Here is a 23,424-nt window from a genome sequence, read left to right as displayed (position 1 = left end):
TCTGATAAGAGATGAAGCTCATGTGTGAAAACAACAGGAATAAGACAGGCACAAAGGTGACAATGTGGGAGGAGGGACAAGCAGGTGGGTGGAGGAGGGGAAGCGCGGCTGTTAAGGTGTTTGGCATTGGTGCAAGAAATAAATTGGCATGTTGTACACAGAGGAGGGGAGGTCAGTAAGAGTTCAGAACTGACAGGGAACCTGAATATCTTTCTGCTCTGGCAGGAGGGCGGGCTGAACATCAAAGACTCCAGGTGATGCAGGGAAGGCTGTGGTGTAATAAAATACTTCAAACCTTTTCAACCTTCTTCTACCTGCTTGTTTTACAGATGTGGGCAGCTGTTGTCCATCATATGTGAGACAAAGCGCCGCGGAGCTACACTTAATTTCTTACACGGCGGCAATCAACACGTCTTTGCTCTTGATGTTTTATCAGGTTTTTCATGAACGGTGCCAAATGTCAATATGACAATCAATCGAGTGGAAGTCAAGAAAACATGGGCTTATGTCCTCTTTATTTTGATCTCATGTTTATATCCTTGTCCTTGAAGATAAATACTACCAAAAAGTCTTGTACGCATTTTATTTTTGAGCTTCATTAGAAGAGCATACCTTGTTGAGGATTTCAATGGGATATGACAGCTGGCTCTTTTTAACTGACAGAGATTTTTTGCATTTCATGAAGATCACCCCGGACAATCCTTTAACAAATTAGACTATTCAAAAGGCTCCTCTTTCATGGATCAACCAGGCAGGCCCATTGTGGCTGGAAGAGAAGACCCTGTATTTTGTTTCCAGGGTGTGTGAGCAAACATGAGGCAGTGGGTGTATCTGATTCCAGAAAGTTCAAAGCAAAGATACCCAACCTGTAAGCATCCATCCATCCATCTTCTACCACTTATCCTACACTCAGGGTTGTGGGGGGTGCCTATCACTCACTTGGGGTAATTTTCCCAATTTTTTCCAATTAACTTGATGCATGTTTTTGGACAGCAGACACGGGGAGAATCCACGCAGACACGGGGAGACTGCAAACGCCATCCCCTTGCTGGAATTGAACCAAGGGTTCTTCGTGCTATGAGGCTAAAGCGCCAACTATTGCGCAACCGTAAGACAAGAAAAGAAAAAAAAAATACCCATTAACATCTGGGTTTTATTTGCCGTGCGATAATACATAGTTGACTTTTAATCAAATGATCTAAAGAGTAATGGATATTTATCGGGGGAAACACATTTTCACCAATTTCTGAAAACATACCATCCCAACCAACACAGTAAACACACATGTCACCGGGCTGCTACAAAAGAAACACAGCTGTAGGGCATTATTGTTGCACAGCCTCTGGTCAACATATGGCACGGTGAGGGTAACTCTGAATGTGCTAAAAGCAGGAGTGCATGCGTGCAGACTCAGTGGCACAGTTTTAACACTGGAAAGATATTAGAATATCCTCATAACAGACTGTAGCTGATTGTCTGACAACCGGTTGTGATGTGCCATTTATTATGGAGGCCATAAAAATAAAGATGAAATTTAATTTTCCGATTGCCAAGCAATTAAAGTATTTTCATTTTTTTGCAGACTTTGACAGTGAATTGGGTTTTTGGTCATTCCTCTCATTTTCAGAACCATGATGATTAACAACATTTGGAATCCCTGCCGACAGCCATCCCTAAATCAGAGTAATAGTATTAGCAGGAGAATCTGGATGAAAGTAGAGTGGAAACATGAATGTTTTTGTCTAAACAGCAACTCTGGTAGGTGATGCATCACCTTCGGCCTCATTAATTTCTATGAAAGCTGCTCTGTGGCGCATGAACCAAATTCACCGCACCTCTGTGGCTTAGGTTTTTCCGTCGTGCTGCCATCGTAGGAGGCACACCAGGGATGCCAGAACCTAAGTCTCAGGCCTCAAACGACACTAGCAGCTAAAAGTGATCAATATAAGCTGTCTGAAAGAGAAACTTTGCTTTAGACATGACGCCTCCATACAAAATCATGTATCCATTACTTTTTCAGCTGTTTTTTTTAAGCTGACTGAACTTGATTTTAGGGTGGTCCATTCTCTTCCATGTGATGCTGCTATTACACAATTTGGCCACTATGTCAAATTAGCTTCAGAACCTTGACGCTCTACTGAAATGTATACATTTATTTTGTGTCCCCAGTAGTACAAACCAATGGATAGTATGAATACCTTTTGATATGTCATATTCAACAGCAAAAATGCAAAGTAACACATATGGCACTTGTTGTCTAGGGATCACATACAAGTTTTATGGTAGAAGTAAGAACTAACAACTTGTCATTTAATGTACTATGGATAATAACCCTGAAGATAAGACAACAAATAAGTAAACAAGTTAAAAACTTGACAAATGTGTAATTTTATAAGTCCAACACAAGCAAACCTGGTCATATTATCTATCTATCTATCTATCTATCTATCTATCTATCTATCTATCTATCTATCTATCTATCTATCTATCTATCTATCTATCTATCTGTAAACAACAAAAGAACAATACCTTACAGTGCAAATCACTGATTAATATAATTTCATTTTTTTTTTATTCTACATTTTTTTCTTTCCAAGAATGGCAGGTTTGGCACGGCCTCTCCTGACTGCACGTCACTGCTATCTATCTATCTATCTATCTATCTATCTATCTATCTATCTATCTATCTATCTATCTATCTATCTATCTGACTGTCTCAGAAAATTAGAATATTGTGATAAAGTTCTTTATCTTCAGTAATGTAATTTAAAAAAATATGAGATTCTAATATTTTGATATAGATTTTTGAGTTTTCTTAAGATGTAAGCCATAATCAGCAATATCAAAATAATAAAAGGCTTGCAGTATTTCAGTTAATTGGTAATGAATCCAGAATGTATAACATTTTTGTTTTTGTAATTGCATTACAGAAGATAAATAACTTTATCAGTCCTGTATCCATCCATCCATCCATCCATCCATCCATCCATCCATCCATCCATCCATCCATCTGTAAACAGCAAAAGAACCATACTTATTCATATATATCATATACGTGTAAATGTCTCAGTTGCCTGTTCAAACCCTCTGTGATATTGAGCAGCTGTCGAGCTCCTCTGCCGGAGCGGAGCAGCGAGAGAACCCTCCCCCCGGCGGCAACAGTCCGGGCTCCGCTGATGGGAGGACCAAACACACCGTGCGTGGACGGCGGGTCAGCGGCGGTGAATCCGGTCGTCCGAGTTTCCGCTGTGGACCGGACCAGTTTGAGGACGGACGCAAAGAGATAGTACGTTATGTGTACTTGCTTTTCTAAAAGTTTGACTTGCTTGAAAAATCAAGTTAAAACTCGGATACTCGTGTATTTACCGTCAGAGGGAAACATCGTTGACCGACAGATTCGGGTTAAGGTGAGTGGAAATCACAGTCTACTAGTTTTGTCGGATTGAACACTTTACGGACGTATTTGTTGTCGGAATTTATAGACTCGGCTCAGTGTTATACCAAACATTCACTTGGATAAGCTCGAGTATTGCAAACGTGAATATAACAAAAACACATTGTTGGCTGTTTATAGGGTATTTATGTCCCTATCCAGGCCGATGGGAAGAATTGTCACTTTATCATCATGTATGTGTATACTTGCGTGGGATTTACACTTCAGAATAACGTGAATAATTGGTTGTTGTTGATTTCAAACATAGTCTGTCCTCGATCTGGCTGAAAGAAGTTCCCCTGCCAGTTTTCTTTTACTTTTTTGGATGGTGCTGTTTTTAATTTAGTACGTGTGCAGATAATGGACCCAGAGAATACTTGCTCTGTCTTCATCCAGCTGTTTTTGTTCATGGGTGCGCGCGCACACACACACACACACACACACACACACGCGCGCGCACACGTTCACATCGTGTTTTGTCAGCTTTCTCTTTAACTGTTGCTGTCTCTCTCTCTCTCTCTTTCTAATTTGGTTTGTTTAAGATAACAGAAAGGAAAGGGCAGAGGGAAATCAAAGGTCACGGTGACAGAGAGACTTTAGTGCTGCTCCTTTTATGATCTCAAGGCTCACTTTTAATATATGGATTAGTTTTGAGTTGAAATAGAAACACCCAAGGTCTGATTGGACCATAAATAATCCCCGCAGGAGCAGATATAAGCTGAAGGAGCAGCAAGTCTGAGATCCTCTCTGTCTCCTTCTCATCTGCGGTGAACGCCGCCTCTCGGGTTGATTGATGGGTTGGACTTATGCTGAATACAAACATGAAGAAGAAAATGGTGGCGTGCGGCGAAATCCAAATATTCAGGCTACATATATTCCTTCCTCTGCAGCACAGCCTCTCAGTAAGCGTAATGTCTCCTCCCCCGTGATGTTAACTCAGGCGGCACGCCACCTCAACAGGAGACATACATCATCTGGCCCTGTCACCAGGGGGCAAGATGTCGGGGGTGAGGGGGTTGTGGGCAGGACACGGGAGAGAAATGATAAGGTGTCAGTATAAGGGTTGGAGAGGAAGGGGTCAGGTAGGGGAGGTGTGATTGCTTTTATCATATGGTGTCATCACAGGCGAAGAAGCCCCAATGGGGTCAGTGTGTGTGTGTGTGTGTATGTGTGTTTGGCAGCTGAGACAGAACATGTCCACGGTCATGGTCAATGTGCTCAAAGTAGCGCTTGGTAATTTAGTGTCTTTTTTTCAGGTATTTTTACTGCTCCTGTTACGTAAGGAAAGCAGCTCTACTGCCACTACTCTAATGCATAACCGTAGCCTCTATGTCAAGGCTGGGTGAAATGGGAAAAGAATGTCACAATATTCAGTCCTATCTCAAATATTGTTATTGGTCAGGAATTCTTTGGGGGAGCCACATGTCAGATAAATAACACTAATAATAAATAACACTCCTTGTGTTTTGTACAGAGTTGCCGATTTCTCGGTCTAGATTTTGGAATTCCTTGTTTATCTTTTATTTGTGACTTCTGAGTTTCTCATGCATCTTATGGACAGATTGACACAAACCTCTCATCAGTCTCCTGCTGGTTTTCAAATATTTGAGATTGTTTTGGATTTTTAAATATGAATGCAAATGTACTCAGGGAATATGTTTATCAAATTGGAAAGCAAAATTTGCCCCAGACAGGTTTCTGTAATTTGATATGAAAACAGCTAAAATTTTTAACATGAAATCTCTTCAAAGTTATGAACTAAAGCACACAACGCACGTTCATGTCTGCTTTACTGTAAGTGAATACGAACGGTAGCTGGGAGGAATTAACCGAGGCAGCTTCTGCACATCTGCCTCAAATGTCCTCAAACCAGTCTCTGGTTAATTTGCTCATTAGATAATCTCAGCTGAAAATAACAGGCACGCATGTGGGGTGAGGGGTTCTTTGGATTCAGGAGCCCTCTTACATAACATAGTGATGGAAAATCTCACAGGGATATTGTGCACTGTAGCCAACACTAAACCACTATGGCACGCAGCCTGACCCACACCTGCGATGCACAAGTGACTGAACTGATGATGGTGTGTCAATTCATTTTACTACCACTGGCAATGATGTTGACAGGCGGATGTGATTAAGAGCATGCCGGCAGCATGTTGGTATGTTTAGCTCATTGTCATCCATCATGATGTAATGAAATGAATGCCATAAACCCCGCCTCACATGGCTCTTATTAAGTGACACTTTAGCTGGGTTTGGGCTGAATCAGCCTCTCTCTTGTGGGCCCTGCACATAATACTGACCTCTCATGCGATTTCACATGTGTTTAAGTGCAATAAAATATATTTTTCCTTGGGAGTTACGCATTCAAAGGAACTCAGTGTGTTTTCATACCGTTTGAGTCCCCTAATCGTCTGTTTAAGTCTAAAGTTTATGCTTTAAAAGGCAAAAATGTCAGTTTGCCTGGTTCCTGATTTTTTAAGTAAAGTTCGTGGCTGTAACTTTTGTTGTCTTCCTGATTCCCGTAAGCTGTGATGTGTTAAACAGCAGGTGCATCATTGAGATTTCCATCAGTTCCTCACTGTCAGACCATTAAAGCAGGACAAGAGCAAGAGCACAGCTGGGGAGAGACAGCCTGTCAGTCACACAAACTTGTGCAGACATGCAAGCACGCGCACACTCTCAAACACACACTAATACTAAGGGCTCCCACCTGAAATTGTTATGGTGGCTGCCTGTGTTTGTAGTCACCTTTGCATGTAATTGTGCTGAACTGAAAAATTACATTTGACAAATATACAACATATTCATAATGAGGATACCTTTGAGTGTAGAAAATTTTGAAGCCAGAGTTATCAAAATAACATGGTGCCCTTTGAAAAGGCTATGTTTGGTCATCAAACTGAAGTTAAGTGATTCTTAAAAAAAAGCATGAATAATTGAGGAAAGTAATGAACTCAGGGATGCATTGCGATTTTCAGTAAAGGTGTTATGTATCTATGTGTTCAAACCAACACTTTAATAATGTTTGCTGTATTTTTCTATCTGAGAAGATACTATGATATCAGCTATCATGAAATATATAACAAATATGATTTTTTTAGGCCCTTTTTCATCACTTGATGTAGGTTCAGTGTATGGCCTTTTTTAGGCCTTTTTTTATTCATTTATTTCTTTTACAACGCTGTAATGCTATGCAGTTGGGAAAATTGTTTTTAAAGCAGAGAAAATGCAATCACTAAATTAGGAGTGACCTTAAAAATGCACAAAATAGTAAAGGTTTGCAAGGAATAGCCTCTAAATTTCAAAGTGCAGATGAGAAACTATTCAAAAATGAATCAAATAGCCTAAAAATAATTATCAGGATAAGAGTTATCATAAATGCATCACACATTTTGTATAGACCCTCAGCTGATTTTGTTTATATTGTGATATAAAGATATTATATTGATTATATTGTGAAATATCACTACAAAAAAAGGGCCTCTGAAAATTGTGACATTTGAATTAGGTTGTTTTCTTGTCCTTAATGGCATGCTGGTATTCAAATACTCATCCTGCTGCTTCTTTTCATCCCAGTAATAGCTATATAACTTTTTATATGAATTTAATTTAAACTCAATCATCTAATTGCTTTGTATCTTGTTTGAGAAACGGCTGACTAAATTGAACTGAGTGTTGAATTAGAGGTGGTTACAGAGCAGTGTAAAACAAATAATTTCTGCTTTGTTTTAAGTTCCAGTGTCTGACTTTCTGTGATAACACAAACTGCATTACTGAGTGACTTTTAATGAGCCGGGCTCCCATAAAGTTTGAATACAACTTCATTTCAGAGTTAGCACGTTCTGAGCTCAGTTATTTACAGTTAATTGGAGATATTGGAGATCACTTTCCCACACCTGAGTTTGGGATTGAATGTTGATGTCAAGGAGTCAAACAATGGGTCTCGATTCAGAGCCTAGTAATTTCTAACTGTAAACTAATGGACCCGTACAAAGTGCAATGGAAAATCTCAGTCCCCTTTTGAAATTCTGAATCACTGCTATTAAATAACCCCCTCCCTTCTTTTCTTCACTTATTCTTTGAAGCCATTCTGAAAGTTCTAGTAATTCAAATATGAACTTGGCTTTACACCAACTCAAATAGGGCACTTATGCTTTGTGACCCTGCATAGCTGACATGAAGCTTGAAGGTGTGAAGGCATTCATTAATCCAGCCATGGCCAAATTAATCACTGCCACTTCTTGTCCTGGGTTTTAAACACTAATATTATGAGGCCATGACTTGTACTGATAAGAATTACCAGGTCTCTGCAGTGCAATAATGTCACATGCATGAATGGCTGAATGAGGTCATGTGTTTCATTGTGTCTTATCCTAAATGAGGTAACAACAGATTGTAAATCCACCCTCTCAGCTTATCCATCATCCAATATGCATTCTGGTCATTTTTTGGAGGAGTGTCAACTCTGAGAGTGGCTATACTTTTTTCAAGCTTCACAAAGCACTCGAGGCACCTTGCATGAGTTAAGCACCAAATTCCACATCCTTCAACTCATCCTTCCTGTCTTGTAAATGACATTTTGAGGAAATCTACCCTAAAGGGGCCATTGAGGACATTCTACATTTCTTTTTATTACCTGAATCACCCTCCTTGACACATAAACATAACTTTATGTGTGCAATTGGTGGAATGTCCCACTAAGTTTGAGAGATTGGCTGTGTCAAGCTTCGTTATGTTTTACCCAAGCATGCCAGGCTAGAATAGTCAACCTTATTGCCATTAACATCACATATCATGCCCTGACTCTGCTGTCTTTCTTATCCTTGTTGGTCCCAGCCAGCACTCATCCTGCCTTTTTTTTTATCTTTTATTCTTGTCAAAGCTATTGTCACTATTTATATTGTCGTTTAGTTCTGGTTGTCTATTTTTCACCTTTACTATTCCATTATGTTGTCCATTGTTGTCTTATCCCTGATGTTGTTGCTGTTGTTGTTTCTCCCTGCTGTCTATTTGTTCGTGGATGTCTTGCTATCTTCTGTCTTCTAACTGTCTCTCTATTTATATTTATAGTCATATTTATTTTGACATTATAACTGTTATGCCGCTGTGACAAAGGAATTTCCCTTATGGGGATCAATAAAGTTTATCTTAGCTTAGCTTAGCTTAGCTTAATCATTCCATAGGTCTGGCTGCTCTGACTGGTAAAGTCCATGTCTTTCATTGTGAAACTGTCCCGTCCTAAACTTTCATTACTCCCTTGACTTTTACAGACTTTAAAACACCCAAAAGCAGCCATAAAGGCGCCATGAAAGGCAGCACTGCCTGTTTATCATCTTATGCGCCTAGAACCCTTTTTAGCACGAATGGAGACTTGTCTCAGCTGTTTATTCTAAAGGATTGTAATTGGAAAAACAAACAAAAGCATAAAATCCGCCCACAAACTAATGTGCAGGATGATCTTGTAACCGTGACCGCAAAACATTGCATTTCTCCTCCCAGCCAAATAAGGTATCACATTAAGTTGGCACTCAGTAAGTTTGGCTACATTTCAAGTTTGATGCACAGAAAAATTTCACACACTCACACACACACACACACACACACACACAAAGCAGTAAGTCTACTGTGATGGCCTCAGCATTATGGATTATGAAGGACATTGTTTTTTCTAAAAGTTGTCAGTGTTTGAATGTCTGTGCAATATTTTTTCATTCTTTGCCTTATGTCTTGCCAACTGTACCTCATTTTGTGTTTTTTTGCTGTTCTAGCAGCATTTACATTCTTGCTGATACTTCTCCCCCGTTTTTTTTATTTTAAATTCACATTTCCATGCTGTAGTCAAACAGTGTGCTAATTGTCCTTTTCCACGAGCACCACGGATTCAATAGACTTGGTTTTCAGTTTACAATTTGGCCCATTTTTTTCTGTTGAGACTCTAAATTTCTGATCACACAAAACCCTGATTCAAATGCTACTATCTACTGTTGTCTCTTATAATTACTTAATGACCAGAAAGAACTCCCCAACAAAACCTGCTATCTCTGGAGTGCATACAATACTCTTTAGTAAATCAGGCTCTTGATGAGTGTTTTTAAATTTTGCAGATCAATTTAATTGCATTTGGAATTTGATAGCTGAGAATGCAGTGGTGGAGATAGACCCAAAAAGCCCTTACAGTGTGTAAGAAGAGACAGAATCAATGCAGAGTGGAATAACTCTGTATAATGGACATTAGTGGCCCTGGTGCAGATCACACTTGGAAAAGCAGTGTTGAAGTTTGCCAACTGCTCCAAACATCCATTAGTCGGCAAATCAAAGTGTGCTTGCTCACTCATGTCTTTTTTTCATTGTGTTCCAACGACATGGTGTAGAAACTTAATATATATGCTGAAACTGCGGTTTCAGGTGGTCTCTCCGGTGCAATGTAGCACGCATTGCTGTTATTGAATATGTAAAAATTAACATTGGCAGCCAACCAATAGAGCAGCTGTCGTTGGAGCAAAGAGGGAGTGTCATCAGCACACGGAAACAATTTTCTTGTATCTGTCTGCCTGTCCCTCTGAGCATAGCACTGCCTTATTTCTTCTCTAGTCCTGAGGAGGCAAAGTGGCCTCATATGTCAGAAAGAGTCACTTCCCTGCTTTCAAAGCATGATGTATGAGGGCTGAAATGCCCAGTGCTGATCCAGCAGCCCACTCATACATGCAGACATGTAGATTCACACGCTAACACAAGATTGATGGGTTGCAGCAGGATGGAGGCTCAAATGAACTGTTTCTTGTGGCGGGGACACAAGGGGCGGCAAGAGCTTCACAGCTGCAAAGACTGGACAATTTTATAGCTTTTTGCTAATTATTGACAGCATTTCATCCTCACTGTGTCTAATCTCTCTGAAGCATGAAGGTGGTTTTTATCTCAACACACACACAAAAAAAACAAAAAAACAATTGTCATAGCAGATCTCCTGCATGATTTACTACACCCTGCGTGTGCTTGGTGTGAAAGCCATTTCTTAAGCTTATTGTAAATTTGCTCTTATTGAAAACTGGATTTGTGTCAGTGACGGAAGCAAAAGATAAATTATCGACCCGGTCTGAAAGCTTATTGGCTCCTGTTGGAGCAGTTTTACTTTCCATAGGATTTTTCAAAGATTTGTCAACACAAAACTTTTCCTCCCTGGCTACATCTGCTACTCCTTAATATAACTCCAAAGAAATGAATCTTAGCAGAGGAATTGCTTCGTGTTAAATAACATAAGCAAAAATCTGCTGCTTGGGCCTGGTTCTGATTTATTTGTGTGTTTTTTGCATGAATGGAGTAAAGTCGGCCCTGAGGATACGTCTGGCAGATGACCCCTTGGCAAAATGCGCCCCCCTTCCCCCCATGTGCCAGCTGGCAGGCTTGGGTAAACTTTGGTCAGAGAAGAAAGGAAGAAGAGGGTGGGAAGTTTTGACCCCGAGACAGAGTTTACATCATCACCCCAATGATTTCTGTAAACTCTATCTCTCAAGTTGGGTTGATCTGCAGATTTTAATAGCTGACAGATGTCCCCAGAAAGCCCCAATGTCTTTCTTTGTTTCTTTCTTTTTTTCCTAACATAAACACATGTTGGGCCCTGATGTTCCCCAGACATTTTTTTCTGGGAGACTCTGGGATGCGGTCCCAGCAGTGGTGTCTGTAACTTAACTCCCACCACCCTCTCACCCGAGAGCCAGCCTTTTCCCTCTAAGGTCTCGTCACACAAGGATTTCCAGGATTTAGCTGCCCTGGATGTACACTCACATGTCAGTCTCTGGAACCTTCACTCAACCAGAGACTCAAGACATTCCCTTTGCTTTTGTTATTGAGAACGGGTGGAAACAATTACAGCGTGAAAAAAAATTGAATTGAAAAGCCAAAGTCTTTATGGCAGTCTTTGAGGTAGTGACACCACATAAGTTGTGTGCTTATAAACATTGTTATACTTACAACACATACATTATGGAATGAGTGAGCCACAGCGGCTAAAGAAAAATCATTCAGCATGGGAATGTTTTGGTATTATTTGTGGTGAAACATTCATCACAATATTTTATGAGGACATGATTCTACCATCTGTTGAAACTCTAGCTCTGTGTTAGGGGACACTAAAAGTAGAATAACATAGGTAGATGGACAACTTAAAAGGAATAGCATGAGTTATTGCATACATTTGTGATGCTGAGAACATCACAAATGCAGCAATTGAAAGATTTAACAATTTTGATTGGTCAAGGCCAGGTCCCTCTGTAAAGTTTTGGAAATGATCTCCCTGCATTGTTAAGTATTTCCTGTTAGTTTAAAAATGGACAAGATAATTGATTGAGGATTCATTTTTTAAAAATCTGATTTTACCACCGGCTCTTAACAGCCACCCCATTTTCGACATTACATTTGAAAGGCCCCAACCACGTTCCAGGCGGTGGGATCTCTAAATACTTGTGAATTGCTGAAGCCTGGACGCTTTAACACATTTCAAACATTTTTCAAATCTCACATAGTTAACAACAGCCCAATTTAAGTATGACTTCAGTCCAGCTTGACTCATCTGAATAACAGTGGTCTTTTCTGCCCTTTTGTCTAAGCGTCAGAAAATTGGTTATGGAGGATTGTGTCCATCTGCTGAGTTCTAAGAAAAAAAAGAGGCAAAGAATAAGTATAAAGGGCATGCAAACAATAGTTTTTTTTTCTTGTGGCTGAGCCATAGAAATATAATATCTGGCCCTTGGCATCCAAGAGACATAAATTGTGTCTCTGTATTTTTTGCCACCTGCATTTTCTATGTACTGTATCTAAACAATCAAAGCAATGTGATTCTTTCACAAGCATGCATCCTGAAGCCTCTGCCAGCTTCACCTCTGTGATTTGACACTCAAAAGATGTATTGTCTAAATCAGCCTTTGAAATTCATATTATTAACAGGCTGAATCAGCATGAAGCTCACTGTGTTTGGGGTCTTGGCGTCCCCCACCCCAACCCCCATACTCCAGTCAAGACTGAGAGCAAGCAAAAGTAGGTCAAAGTTTACTGGAGCGTCCTGTCTGAGCATAATGTGGTGGCAGGGTGGGGGGGGTTAAAGGGCATCATTAGTGCTCGGGATTTTATTGTGCCCTGGCCATTAGTCGAGTAATGGGATCTGTCTTGTCACATCAAAACAAATTTGATATAAGGACATGAAAAAAACACTATGACCTTCTAAAATGACAAAATACTGTCATATACTTGGAAAACCCATTATTGGGTTAATTGTAATGCCATGTCGACTCCAATAGTTCAATCAATAATGTTGTCTCTCTGTGAAAAGTAGTTTGGGCAGTGAACCAGCTTCTGATATAATTTCAAAAGTAATGCTATTGTATGTATGTATTTATTGTATGGATTGGCAAGTGAATGGCAGAATAAAGTAAAGGAAAAGGCCTCTGTTGCTGCCAAAAGAAGTCAGATTTTTATCTTAATGACCACAGCACATTACGTGATTTATCATCTCACCAAACTCTTGCCTTCCAAGTCTATTTCCCAGCTGAAGTTTTCAAGTCCACCTTGCTGAAAACATAATGATCATTTTAGCATGAGGATACCTTTGAAATGATTATATTCTACAAACCCTGGTACATTCATTCTTGGTAATCTCCAGCTCCACTTTCTCTTTGTTTAACATTTACAGCTGTTTGCAAAAACAATGGCAATTTCTAGAATGCTTAATTTGAAAAGTCTGGTCTGTAATAAAGGACCAACAAATTAAAAACACACAACTGCAACTGCATGGCCAATAAGTGACCCCAAAAGGGACTCTAACTCCTTTTACAATATGATAAGATACAAGACTGTTGGTGGTCACAATTGTTTATATAACTAAGGACTAATTGCTTCATGCTACACCCTGTGGTTAGCCTTTGCCTGTGAGTAGTGCTGAATAATAATGATGAGGAAAAATGTCACCTTTTATTAGCTATTGTGATATTACTCCATCAGTATTATGCTTTTTGTTGACACTGCTGGAGAGAACTGCGTGTGACATCACTAAAAGGGATTGATTGAAACTATAACAACCATAAACATCCTCTTCATCAATGTTGGGGGTTTGGAAACAGTATAGCTAACTTTAACTTTAATACGTTCAGTCATTAAGATCAATACTAAGGAGAAAAAAAAAGCATTTGTTGCAGTCCAACTCACAAGACTTGAACTTGAGTCGGTCTTCAGCATAAATTTAATGACGATTGACTACCCTTGAAAGAATCCTTATAGACTCGCAACTCAATTTTGACTTTTAAGCCAGTGAATAATGACTTCTATTGGACATTGAGCCTTATTACATGAAATACACATTTTGTGAATGCATTTTACATACAGAAAAAACAATTGCTGTAATAATTTCAAGCAATGAAGAAGCGAAGCATGACTGTGTTTTGGGGATTCAATTTGGCTCTTTAGGATTACTAATGGTGTCATAGTAATAGATTTGTAAAGGAAACTCTTGTTAACAACCCAAAACCAACAGTTTAGGACGTGCGACTGGCTTGAGACATACTTGTCATGACTCGGGATATGGATGCAAATACTTGGACTGTGACTAAGCAATTCATTGAAATGACTTTGTCCCTGTTGGGGCATGCAAAACAATGTGGCTCACATTGCCGGCTTCTTCGGTGTTTATGTCACAAGGCTCAAGCGTGTCGGCTATTGTCACGCATCCTAGAAAGAGTTTGAGCCTAACCTATTATTTTGACAGGCCTAGTCTTTTGAGCAAAAATGATCTGCTGATCATCATGAGGTCATGTGGCAGACTTCTTTCAGTAATCCAGAAATGCTTCGTAAGGCTACTTTTTAATGCCTCTTATAGCTGAATTATGTATAATTGCAAATAATCAATGAATTGTTTATGTGTCAAACAATATAAATCATTTCCCACTAAAATGTATTTCAAAATAGAACCAGCATAGTTTTGTTTCCATGCTGACCTTATTGATTCTGGAGCATACTATGCTTCTGCAGATTAGGGTGACTGCGCGTCTGGGGAAAGGGGGGTGCAATAAGAGGGAAGGTCAGACTAAGGTCAGAGTTGAAACCCTGGATCACTAAATCTGGTAAAATATAACCTTTTGTGGATCATTTTGCTTTGAGTGATCTAGTCGGATTTGATTCTAATGTGTGAAATCCTGAGATATAGTGTGATGCAGTGCTACTTTATTGTCATTTTGTGTTTATGTGTTTTTCAACACTGGCAAATTGACAGTCACACGCACATAATATACTATTCTCTGGATACAAGTCTCAATTAAAAGTACCCTGATTTGAGTCAACTGATACATTAAATAATACTTCAGCCAGTTATATGTAGATTAGGGGATCTATTTCGAGGCCGTATTTGGTGTCTTTTGTGTAGAACATATTAGTCAAAAGAAAAGTATATTACGGTGGATCTTGAATATCAATAATTACTGTCGTCAGAATTTTTCAATGCATATGAGACTGTCCCTCCAAATTTGCTCTTTCGCCTTTGTTACATAAGAGAGCTTAAAAATACACAAGGTATCGTAGATATAAGGGTAAGTTAAAAGTGAAAGAGGGAATACATATTTTCTTGGGATGTCTTCATGAGTAGCCCATGACTTATGTCATACCTCTAAACCTCTGCTCACCATAAGCGAGGGAGAGTTTAAAATGTAGTTGCTGTCATTCTTTCTTTAGTGATAAAAGTGAAGCAGGAGCAACTGTGAGGAGTAGTGGCAATGATGTGGAGATGAACGGATGAAACAAGGGCAGTGCTATCCTGTCTCATTACTATGCGGGGTTGGGAGGGGATTAGCCTCAGTGCCTCACTTACATAACTCCCCCACCCCCATTTAAATAGTTCATGTCTTTCTCTCAAGATTGGTGCTGGCCCATTTGTCAGTACAGTGTTTTCCACTGTCTTCTCTCCAGGGCTAAAACTAGCAGGACAAAAAGACAGAAGGAGACTCCACTGAATGGATGTGTTTTCAGGGAATAAACTTTGGAGTGGCTGAAGGAATCAAAGCACAAGTGGTTGAGAAAGAGTGTAAAATGCTGATTTTAGATAAAGCAGAAGGAAGAGGGAATAAGAAGAAAAAAAAGGGATGGGGGTGTGCTGGGGATGGAAGAGATGGTCTATTTATAGTTTATCCCTACTGTTCGGTTAGACCGCCTGGCCCAGTGCAGCACAGCTCAGCATCCATGTCAGTTCTAATGTCACTCACCATTACCTCTACAAATAAACACACATGCGCACATACACATACACACACATACACACTTTTGTGTAAAGTATGAGCCTTGAGAAATCACACATAACTGATGTAAAAGTAAATTTGTGTCTTAAATGAAGATAATCTGAAATATATCTGTGTTTGTGTGTGATTGTGCCATTGAAGTAATAAAAAAACAGACATACGTGCATGGACTGGCACAGATGCACACATTATATTTAATCACTATTTAGATTGCGATTGGAAATATGCTGTAAGATTCCTTTTGAAAATCACTGTTGTTGTGGAAATACATTTTTTTCCGGCAGAGTTTGTACTTTTCCTCTTAATCTCTGCTCAGGATAGAAACAGAAGAGGAAGCAAAAACATATTAATACATGTGTTGTGTACATTCACAAAAGCTAAAAGAGATTCAGGCAGAACTGAATAACTCGTGTATAAACCAATGAAAGAGGCATTCAGTGTTGAGGGAGAAGCTTTTTTTCAGTTTATACATGTTTGTATTTAGAGAAGCTGACTTAGAATTATTTGGATTTCATTTCCACTTTTGGTCCCACAATTGGAAACACAACACAAAAACAACTTTAATTTTCCTCTGTTGTGCCACAGACAAAAATTTGGAAATCTGGCTGTACATATTTATTTGTGTTTTGTGGGCACTGTGGCTTAAACTGAAAGGATTTTATTTTATAATTCATTGGAAATGTTGTGTGGAAAGTTATGTTGGGGGGTTGAAGAACTAGCCATCTACTGTATAAGTGATGATTCATGGAACAGTCTCATGGCTGCACAGGACTCTGTTTGTTTCCGCCCTTGGCTCCTGGCTTCACCGCCAGCATACTCAGCTTGGCTATACAGGCAGATAATAATCAGCCTCACGTTTCCACTCCCACTCCCACTGCATGCGGTAGCTCACAAATGCAAACATTCAAAATCTATTGAAGGCTTTTCCAAGCACACACTGTGTGTTTGCTTTCTGTCTGTCTTGTGCACCTGTGCTCCTTGCTGGTTTATCACTGATCGGGGTCACCTCATACACCTGAAGGCACAGCTTGCTCAGATTGTTTCTAATGTGTTTATATGACAACACCACCAGACCTGTGTTTCACTCCCGTGAACAGTGAAATGAGACAAAGCAGAAATTTCTGTTTTCAACAGCCTGTGAGAGGCGCAAGTCTCATTTTCACTCCAACTGTGTCATTTCGAGGCATGTCTCACCATGTGTAATAAGACACTGACAAGCGCTGGAGTGAGTTTCTGTCAACCTCCTGGCATCTTCTTTATGTTCCCTCTGAGCTGAGAAAGACAGTATCTGGGCATTGATATGAATCTCAAATAATGGAAGGAATCCTATAGGCAGGTAGGCAGAGCATAATCAGGTCTTAGCTCAAAATCAAAAGATATCATGAAATCTGAACAGGCAAAAAATTAAAATATCCACAGTTAATTAACTAATTTGTCCTATTGTTCATGTAGCAATGTTATTACATAAAATGTCATATTCAACTGCTGGTGAATAAGGATTTTTTTTGGAATCAGTAACACTGGAAATCTGAAATAATGAAAAATTAAATAATTGTAATTTCGAAAGAAAGATGATTATTTTCTTCTAATGTTCATAAACAGTCTTTTACTGATCCTAATTTGATTTTCTTACATTTATAGATGCTATTTTGTGTTATTTAAATTCATTTACAAATGAACGTCTTAATGCTTGTGGATATTTTTAAAGGTGACTACCTATAACCTCATGATATTCCACTGTTACTTGCCCATAAATGATCAAGTGAATTTGCTCAGGAAAGAAACTCATTCATAAGTTTCTAAATTACTTACATAATATCAAAAAAAAACAAAGATTTGTACTTGACATGATCCATGTCTGCACTCAGACAATAAAATTCAGTATGATAATTTTATTATATTAAACATAAGTACATGATATAATAATAAGTTGACATTCAAATGATATATAACCTATATGAAGGGAGACAAGGATGTGAATGAAATGAGATAAGTTACATTCCCCAGACTCAATTATTGTAACCGCAACAGCAGCAGCCAGCTGTCGTTGGATAGAAACCAGGACCAGCCAGAACAAAGCATTTGGCTGCGGCTCTCCGATGAAAACTTTCCTATATTCTTTCTTTGGGGTTTGTTTATTTCCTCTGGTCTCTCTATTTCCTCTGTGCGGTCACCTCTTGCTCCTTTCCCCTTCTCCTGGCTGTTTTCCCACATGAAGACCTTCATTAATCATTCTAAGCAAGAATTTTACAGGAGTGTTGGATTGTTTACTGAGGCTAAGCCTCAGCTGTTTCTCTTAAGATCGTTTACAGGATAGACTTATCATTTCATTTAATCTAGCCACCAAAGAGGATGACCTAAGGAGGAGAGGATGAGGACAGAGATAGAGAGTGATAAAGCAGGACCAGAGCATATAGATTGACTTTGACTTCGTATAAGGCAGTTCAAATTGTGTTTGTTGAATGAAGTGAAATTGTTTTGAATCCAAACCTTTAGTTTACGCAGTCTTACCTTCCCTTATTTTCTTACACTAGTTCCTAAAACCTGAGTTTCAGTGCTTTATTAGTAATAGGCATTAGAAAGAGCCAGAAAGATACAGACCATCCTTCGGTCCCCAGAGTTGTTGCTATACAAGCCCAACTTTTTGTTTTTAGATCGAGAGCGACGCAAAAACCAACAGGACTGAAGTTTCAATATAAACTACAGGTAAATCTGTCAGGCTGGCACGGGCAAACACAGTTTCCATTGTTTTTGCTTAACCCTTAAGCTGAATGGCCCTCATTAATCATGACCATTTGTCTTCAGTTATAAGGTATAGAGGTCAGTGATTAAACCTTGTTCTCTGTAAGGATGCCAACTCCAAGATCTAACCTTCACCCCTCCCACCCCCCACTCAGAGGATCAGAGGGAGAGTTGCCCTTGTGATGCTGCTTTGCTTTTCATTGCTCTGGTGTTGTCTGCCCCAAAATCCCTGCTGAATAACAGTCAGAAATTGAAGCAGCAAATCATGTTTTATGTATGTGTGCTTACACAATGAAACCAGACTGGAAAGTGGGCCAAGCATCACACAGGGCATATTATGGCAACAAAGCAGCTTTGCCTTCCTTGATCAAATGACAGCAGCGGCTGCAGAAGTGCCGGGCATACAGTACATTCAGTGTGTTGTTAATGACTGTGAAAATGGAAGGAGAAATTCATAGAACTTCAATTGCCTGTCATGTGTATTTCTGGAGTGTTTTATGATTACCATTGATTCCTTTTTCTTTTTTTTTTTTTGTTATCCTGTTGACTTTTTAGGTGTGTTATTGGGTAGATTTTCATCCAAATTTCCCCTCAATCTAATGGTATAATACAACTAACCATGCTTGTATATAAGGGACACCGGTAAAACTGATGCAGTATGATTAAAAGAGGATCTCAATAAATCTTCCCTTTGGGAGAATTATAAACTCCACCTGTCATTGGAATTTTAAGAGTGTTGCTTATTTATTGTAATGGCTGTTTTAGTGCCAATGGTTTGTGGTACATTCATTTTGTGAACCATTGTTCATATAAATGCCAAGGACAAAACTCTGACCAAAACACAAATGTTACACAGCACAGTCTAATTGAATACAAATTACAGCATCTAAAATGGCAATGAAATATGACATGAGAATTTTTTGCAAGACTGCTACACAGTACTTAACTAGATTTGTCTAGATATACCTACTAAATTACTAAGTGATGGGAGATGATGAATCTTTGTAGAGATCAATGCAATGCAACAATCATGCATTTTCTCCCAACAACTGATTAATAACCAGTGATACATTTACATGAATAAGCTAAGATCTGAAGTTATATCCATCCATCTGCTTCTGCTTATCCTGCACTCAGGGTCACAGAGGATGCTGGAGCCTATCCCAGCTGTCATTAGGCAAGAGGCAGGGTACACCTTAGACTGGTTGCCAGTCAATCGCAGGGACACATACAAAGACAGACAACCATTCACTCACTTATTTGGTGCAATTTTCCCAATTTTTTCCAAATTAACCTACTGCGTGATTTTAGACTATGGGATGAAGCCAGAGAACCAAGAGGAAACCCATACAGACACGAGAACATGCTGTGAGGCCGAAGCGCTAACCACTGCGCCATGGTGCTGCCCTCTGAAGTTATATTTAATGTTAAAAAGAAAAGAAAAAAACAGTCTAGAGGTGGATTTTAAAAGTAAACTTTTTCCTTTTTCTCATAGTGTTATAATGTTGGGTTTGATGACATGTGATAAAACAGAGATAAATTCAATCAGACACCATCAACTCAAAAAAAAATGTCGATTACAATGATATTATATAGTGAATGATTCCTTGGAGAACTTTACGGAGCCACTGTTTGGCTGATAAAGGATTCTAACCTAGACTCTGCCAGCTCCAGATTGGATTTTAGTTCTATGCTCAAGTATTTGTCTGTTGTTCCTCTGTGAGCTACAGAATGTATACTATGTTGACTGAAGAGATGTGTGCCTCATTCAAAATAAAATGGCATGTCTCACATGGTGGTGCTCAAAGCGTCAAATAAAGAATAAAGTACAACAACTGAAAGTAATGTTTCTCAGCAAACTTAATCTAATTGCTTTCATCATTGCATCATCTTTTATTGAAAAAAAGAATGATGTGAATCATTAATTATATATATATATATATATATATATGTATATATATATATATATATCTTCTTCAATTTGACTTAGATTAGATAAAGCCACATCCCATGTCTGATGGGAAATACTTTTGATCTCCTTCACCAAGACTGAACATCATCATAGTTCTTCACAATGAGCAAACATAGCCAAGACCTGGAGTAGCCCAGGAACTGTGATATTAGAATCACTGAGATGGACACAATAAATCCAAGGCTTTGAGTCAAAAGATGTTCATAACACGCTCAGTAAAAATTCAATAAGGCAACCAAAAAGTAACTTTGATACACAGTGTTGCATACCAGAGACAGCAAATGTTGTATGAGGCAATCTATCCCCCAGCGATCTAACGGATTAATAATCTCAATCTAATCTGCACTCATGAATTCACAGCATGCAGGGCGAGATGTCCTCTCCTGATTAGAAAAAGTGGATAGAAGAGTGCTTTTATGAATGTGTGTTTGCATGCTATAGCCCCAAGCCTCCCGAGATCATTATAGCATTATAGGTCATGTCTGTTGGCCTTGCATTAAGTTTTATGAAAATTGAAGGCAGAATTTGTATCTAATTTCACTTTTAATGCAGCTATATTCCCTTGTTTTTTCTCACAGTCTTGTCTCACAGGACCAGTTAATGCAAAAATTAACGCACACTCAGAAGAGAGTCTAATAAATGTGATTGGCTCAAATATTGAGATTAACAAGCTTTACACTAGTTCAACCCAGAAGACCCAGACCATCTGTTCTTTTGGGAATCCAAACTGATGCCTATGTCCTCAAATACCCTTGTCACACATACACAGCATCCCATGACTGGACCTGAGAGCAGTGACTACAAAGTAAAGGGACAGTTCAGCCCAAACCTCTGCTGTCAGATCAGCTCAAATGGCCAAACAGCAATCATATAATGGCAGATGTCTTAGAAACATTTTAATAAGTTGTACCTCAAAATAAAGCTCAACAGACTGTTTGAATTTGATTAATTTATTTGTGTGAGCACAATACACTTTACATTTTCTCTATGACCTCGTTCAAGCTTTCAAGAGTAACCTGTGTCTATTTTGCTTTTACCTTTAGAATATAAAGAAATATAGCCTTGTGTGTGTGTGTGTGTATAAACATATATACACGCATTTTTTACTTTCTAAATAATCATTTATTCTCTTAATTTAAGGTCTCCAGCCTTCAAGTCCCCAGTGCATTAAAGCACTTCAGTGTTACTAATTAATTTGGTTTTCGTCAAAATTATTAGATTGCATTCAGTTAGAATGAAAGACCCACAGTCTCTTTGCCAAAATAACATTTTTAGGCATGCTCTAATCCAGAGATGGCATGGTTGATGGAGAAAATATTTTGTTTGCCTGTACAGAGATGCAGTTCACTCCGTTGCCTCTCAATCATTAGAATCTGGGGTAATTTCATTAAAATTTAGAGACCGGTCCTCCATCAATTTGGGAACTCATGATGTTTACAGCTAATTGATCAAAGTTTGACCCAAAAAGACTTTTTTGCTTTGTGCAAAATGAAGATTACGTAATTCTTTCCTAACAATATTTTTGGTAAGGACTGACTATCCTTTCTACATTGGGGAATACGTTTTATTTTTTCACCACTATAATTGCTTCGATTAACTATGGACAACACACTGGACTAATCATCAGGCTATCTGGCTGTCAGGATGGTTGGGAAAGTCTTTGAAAATTGTTTCAATAGCTTTTTATAACTTTTTTGTCTATTGAACAATGAAATTAAGCTAAAAATTGCTACAAATATTGTATCACATATTGTAGTATTGGCTTCTTAATTAAACATCCTTTTGTCAGCCGAGTAACATGTACCACTGAACAGGAAATGGACTCAAGAAATACTGGAAAAGACCACATTGCAATTAGATCACATCAACCGCAGTGACCTCCCACATGTCTGCAAGACTGTCTAGTCTAGTCTCGTCTAGTCTGCTAGAGTGACTGTGGATCAAAACAGGATGACTTTCTCCAACTGACCCCTGTCTTTTGGATCACATCACGCACACTGTTTCACCATGAAGTCTTTAAAAATCAAAATAAGGGAATGTTTTATCTATTTTTTTAGTTTACCAAACAATGTATATTTTGTTGCCTATTTTTAGGATGGATGACTATTTTGTCAAAGCATGCTGCCAGGCTATCACTCTACAAGAGTCTAGAGTCCTTCTAGAGCCGAGGACCACGCCCATCCCCAACATGGACTGTTCACACTCCTACCCCCTGGCTGGAGGTACAGGAGTGTGAAATGTAGAGCAACACGATTAAAGAACTTGTTTTACCCAACTGCCACTGACACTTAAACAGCTGACACTCATTCTTCTTGCTTATATTTGCCACTTAAATTGCACTCATCCTTGCACCTTCACTTTGTGAGTTGCACAAGCTGCACAACAAGCTGCACTCACACCCTGCCATGTTAATATTCATATCTATAATCATATTTATAATAATGTTTACATTCTTTCTATCAGCACGTGCTTAAATGCCCTAGGGACAGCAAAGTAGGAATTTCACTATACAGGGAAATACGTTTCTAAACTGTAGACGCTTTGAATCTTGAATCTAGATCCTTTCCTTCTTTCCTACAATGGTAATTTGGGTAATATTTCTATTTTGTCCCCAAAATGTCTCTTGATGTTAAGATTATTGGACCCTGCAGTTCTCATGGCATATCAGTGGTTCTGTTTTGACCCTTGTGACTTGCAGTTAGAAATTCATAATTTTTAAAAATGTTTTTCTCTTGTCAGTATTGATCACATTAGTATGTGAATGTATCACATGACATGAGCCAATGAGCCAGAGAAGCATTAGGTCTTTAGTCAGGGCCCTTGGCTGAATCCATCTAAGTAGAAGTACAGATTCATTGCAGTTATACTAAATGTCTTGACAATCTGAATTACATATTTTTTAGATAGTTTTGTGTATTAATTTCTGATATTTTTGTGTGAGATCTATGGGTTGTTTAGAGAACATTGACAGACTGGTTCTCACTTCTTGGACCAATGTTGTTCAT

General features: G+C 38.8%; 1 protein-coding gene across 2 annotated transcripts in view; it reads left to right on the top strand.

The window, feature by feature from the left end:
* Positions 1-3,198: 3,198 nt before the first annotated feature.
* The window catches only part of LOC147236537 (leucine zipper putative tumor suppressor 2 homolog), a 45,820-nt gene continuing 25,594 nt past the window's right edge, over positions 3,199-23,424 (top strand). The window contains exon 1 of one of the 2 annotated variants that reach the window (XM_086170373.1): positions 3,199-3,407. The gene's annotated coding sequence lies outside the window, so the exon portion shown is untranslated. The remainder of the gene's footprint in view (positions 3,408-23,424) is intronic. The other variant, XM_086170381.1, reaches the window with a different exon arrangement.

The sequence above is a fragment of the Fistularia commersonii genome, chromosome 2 (assembly GCF_037954325.1).
Source record: "Fistularia commersonii isolate RoL2024-O1a breed Wild chromosome 2, RoL_Fcom_v1.0, whole genome shotgun sequence".
NCBI classification, from domain to species: Eukaryota; Metazoa; Chordata; class Actinopteri; order Syngnathiformes; family Fistulariidae; genus Fistularia; species Fistularia commersonii.
The sequence above is the reverse complement of the archived record's forward strand: the minus strand, read 5'-3'. Positions and strand labels throughout refer to the sequence as shown.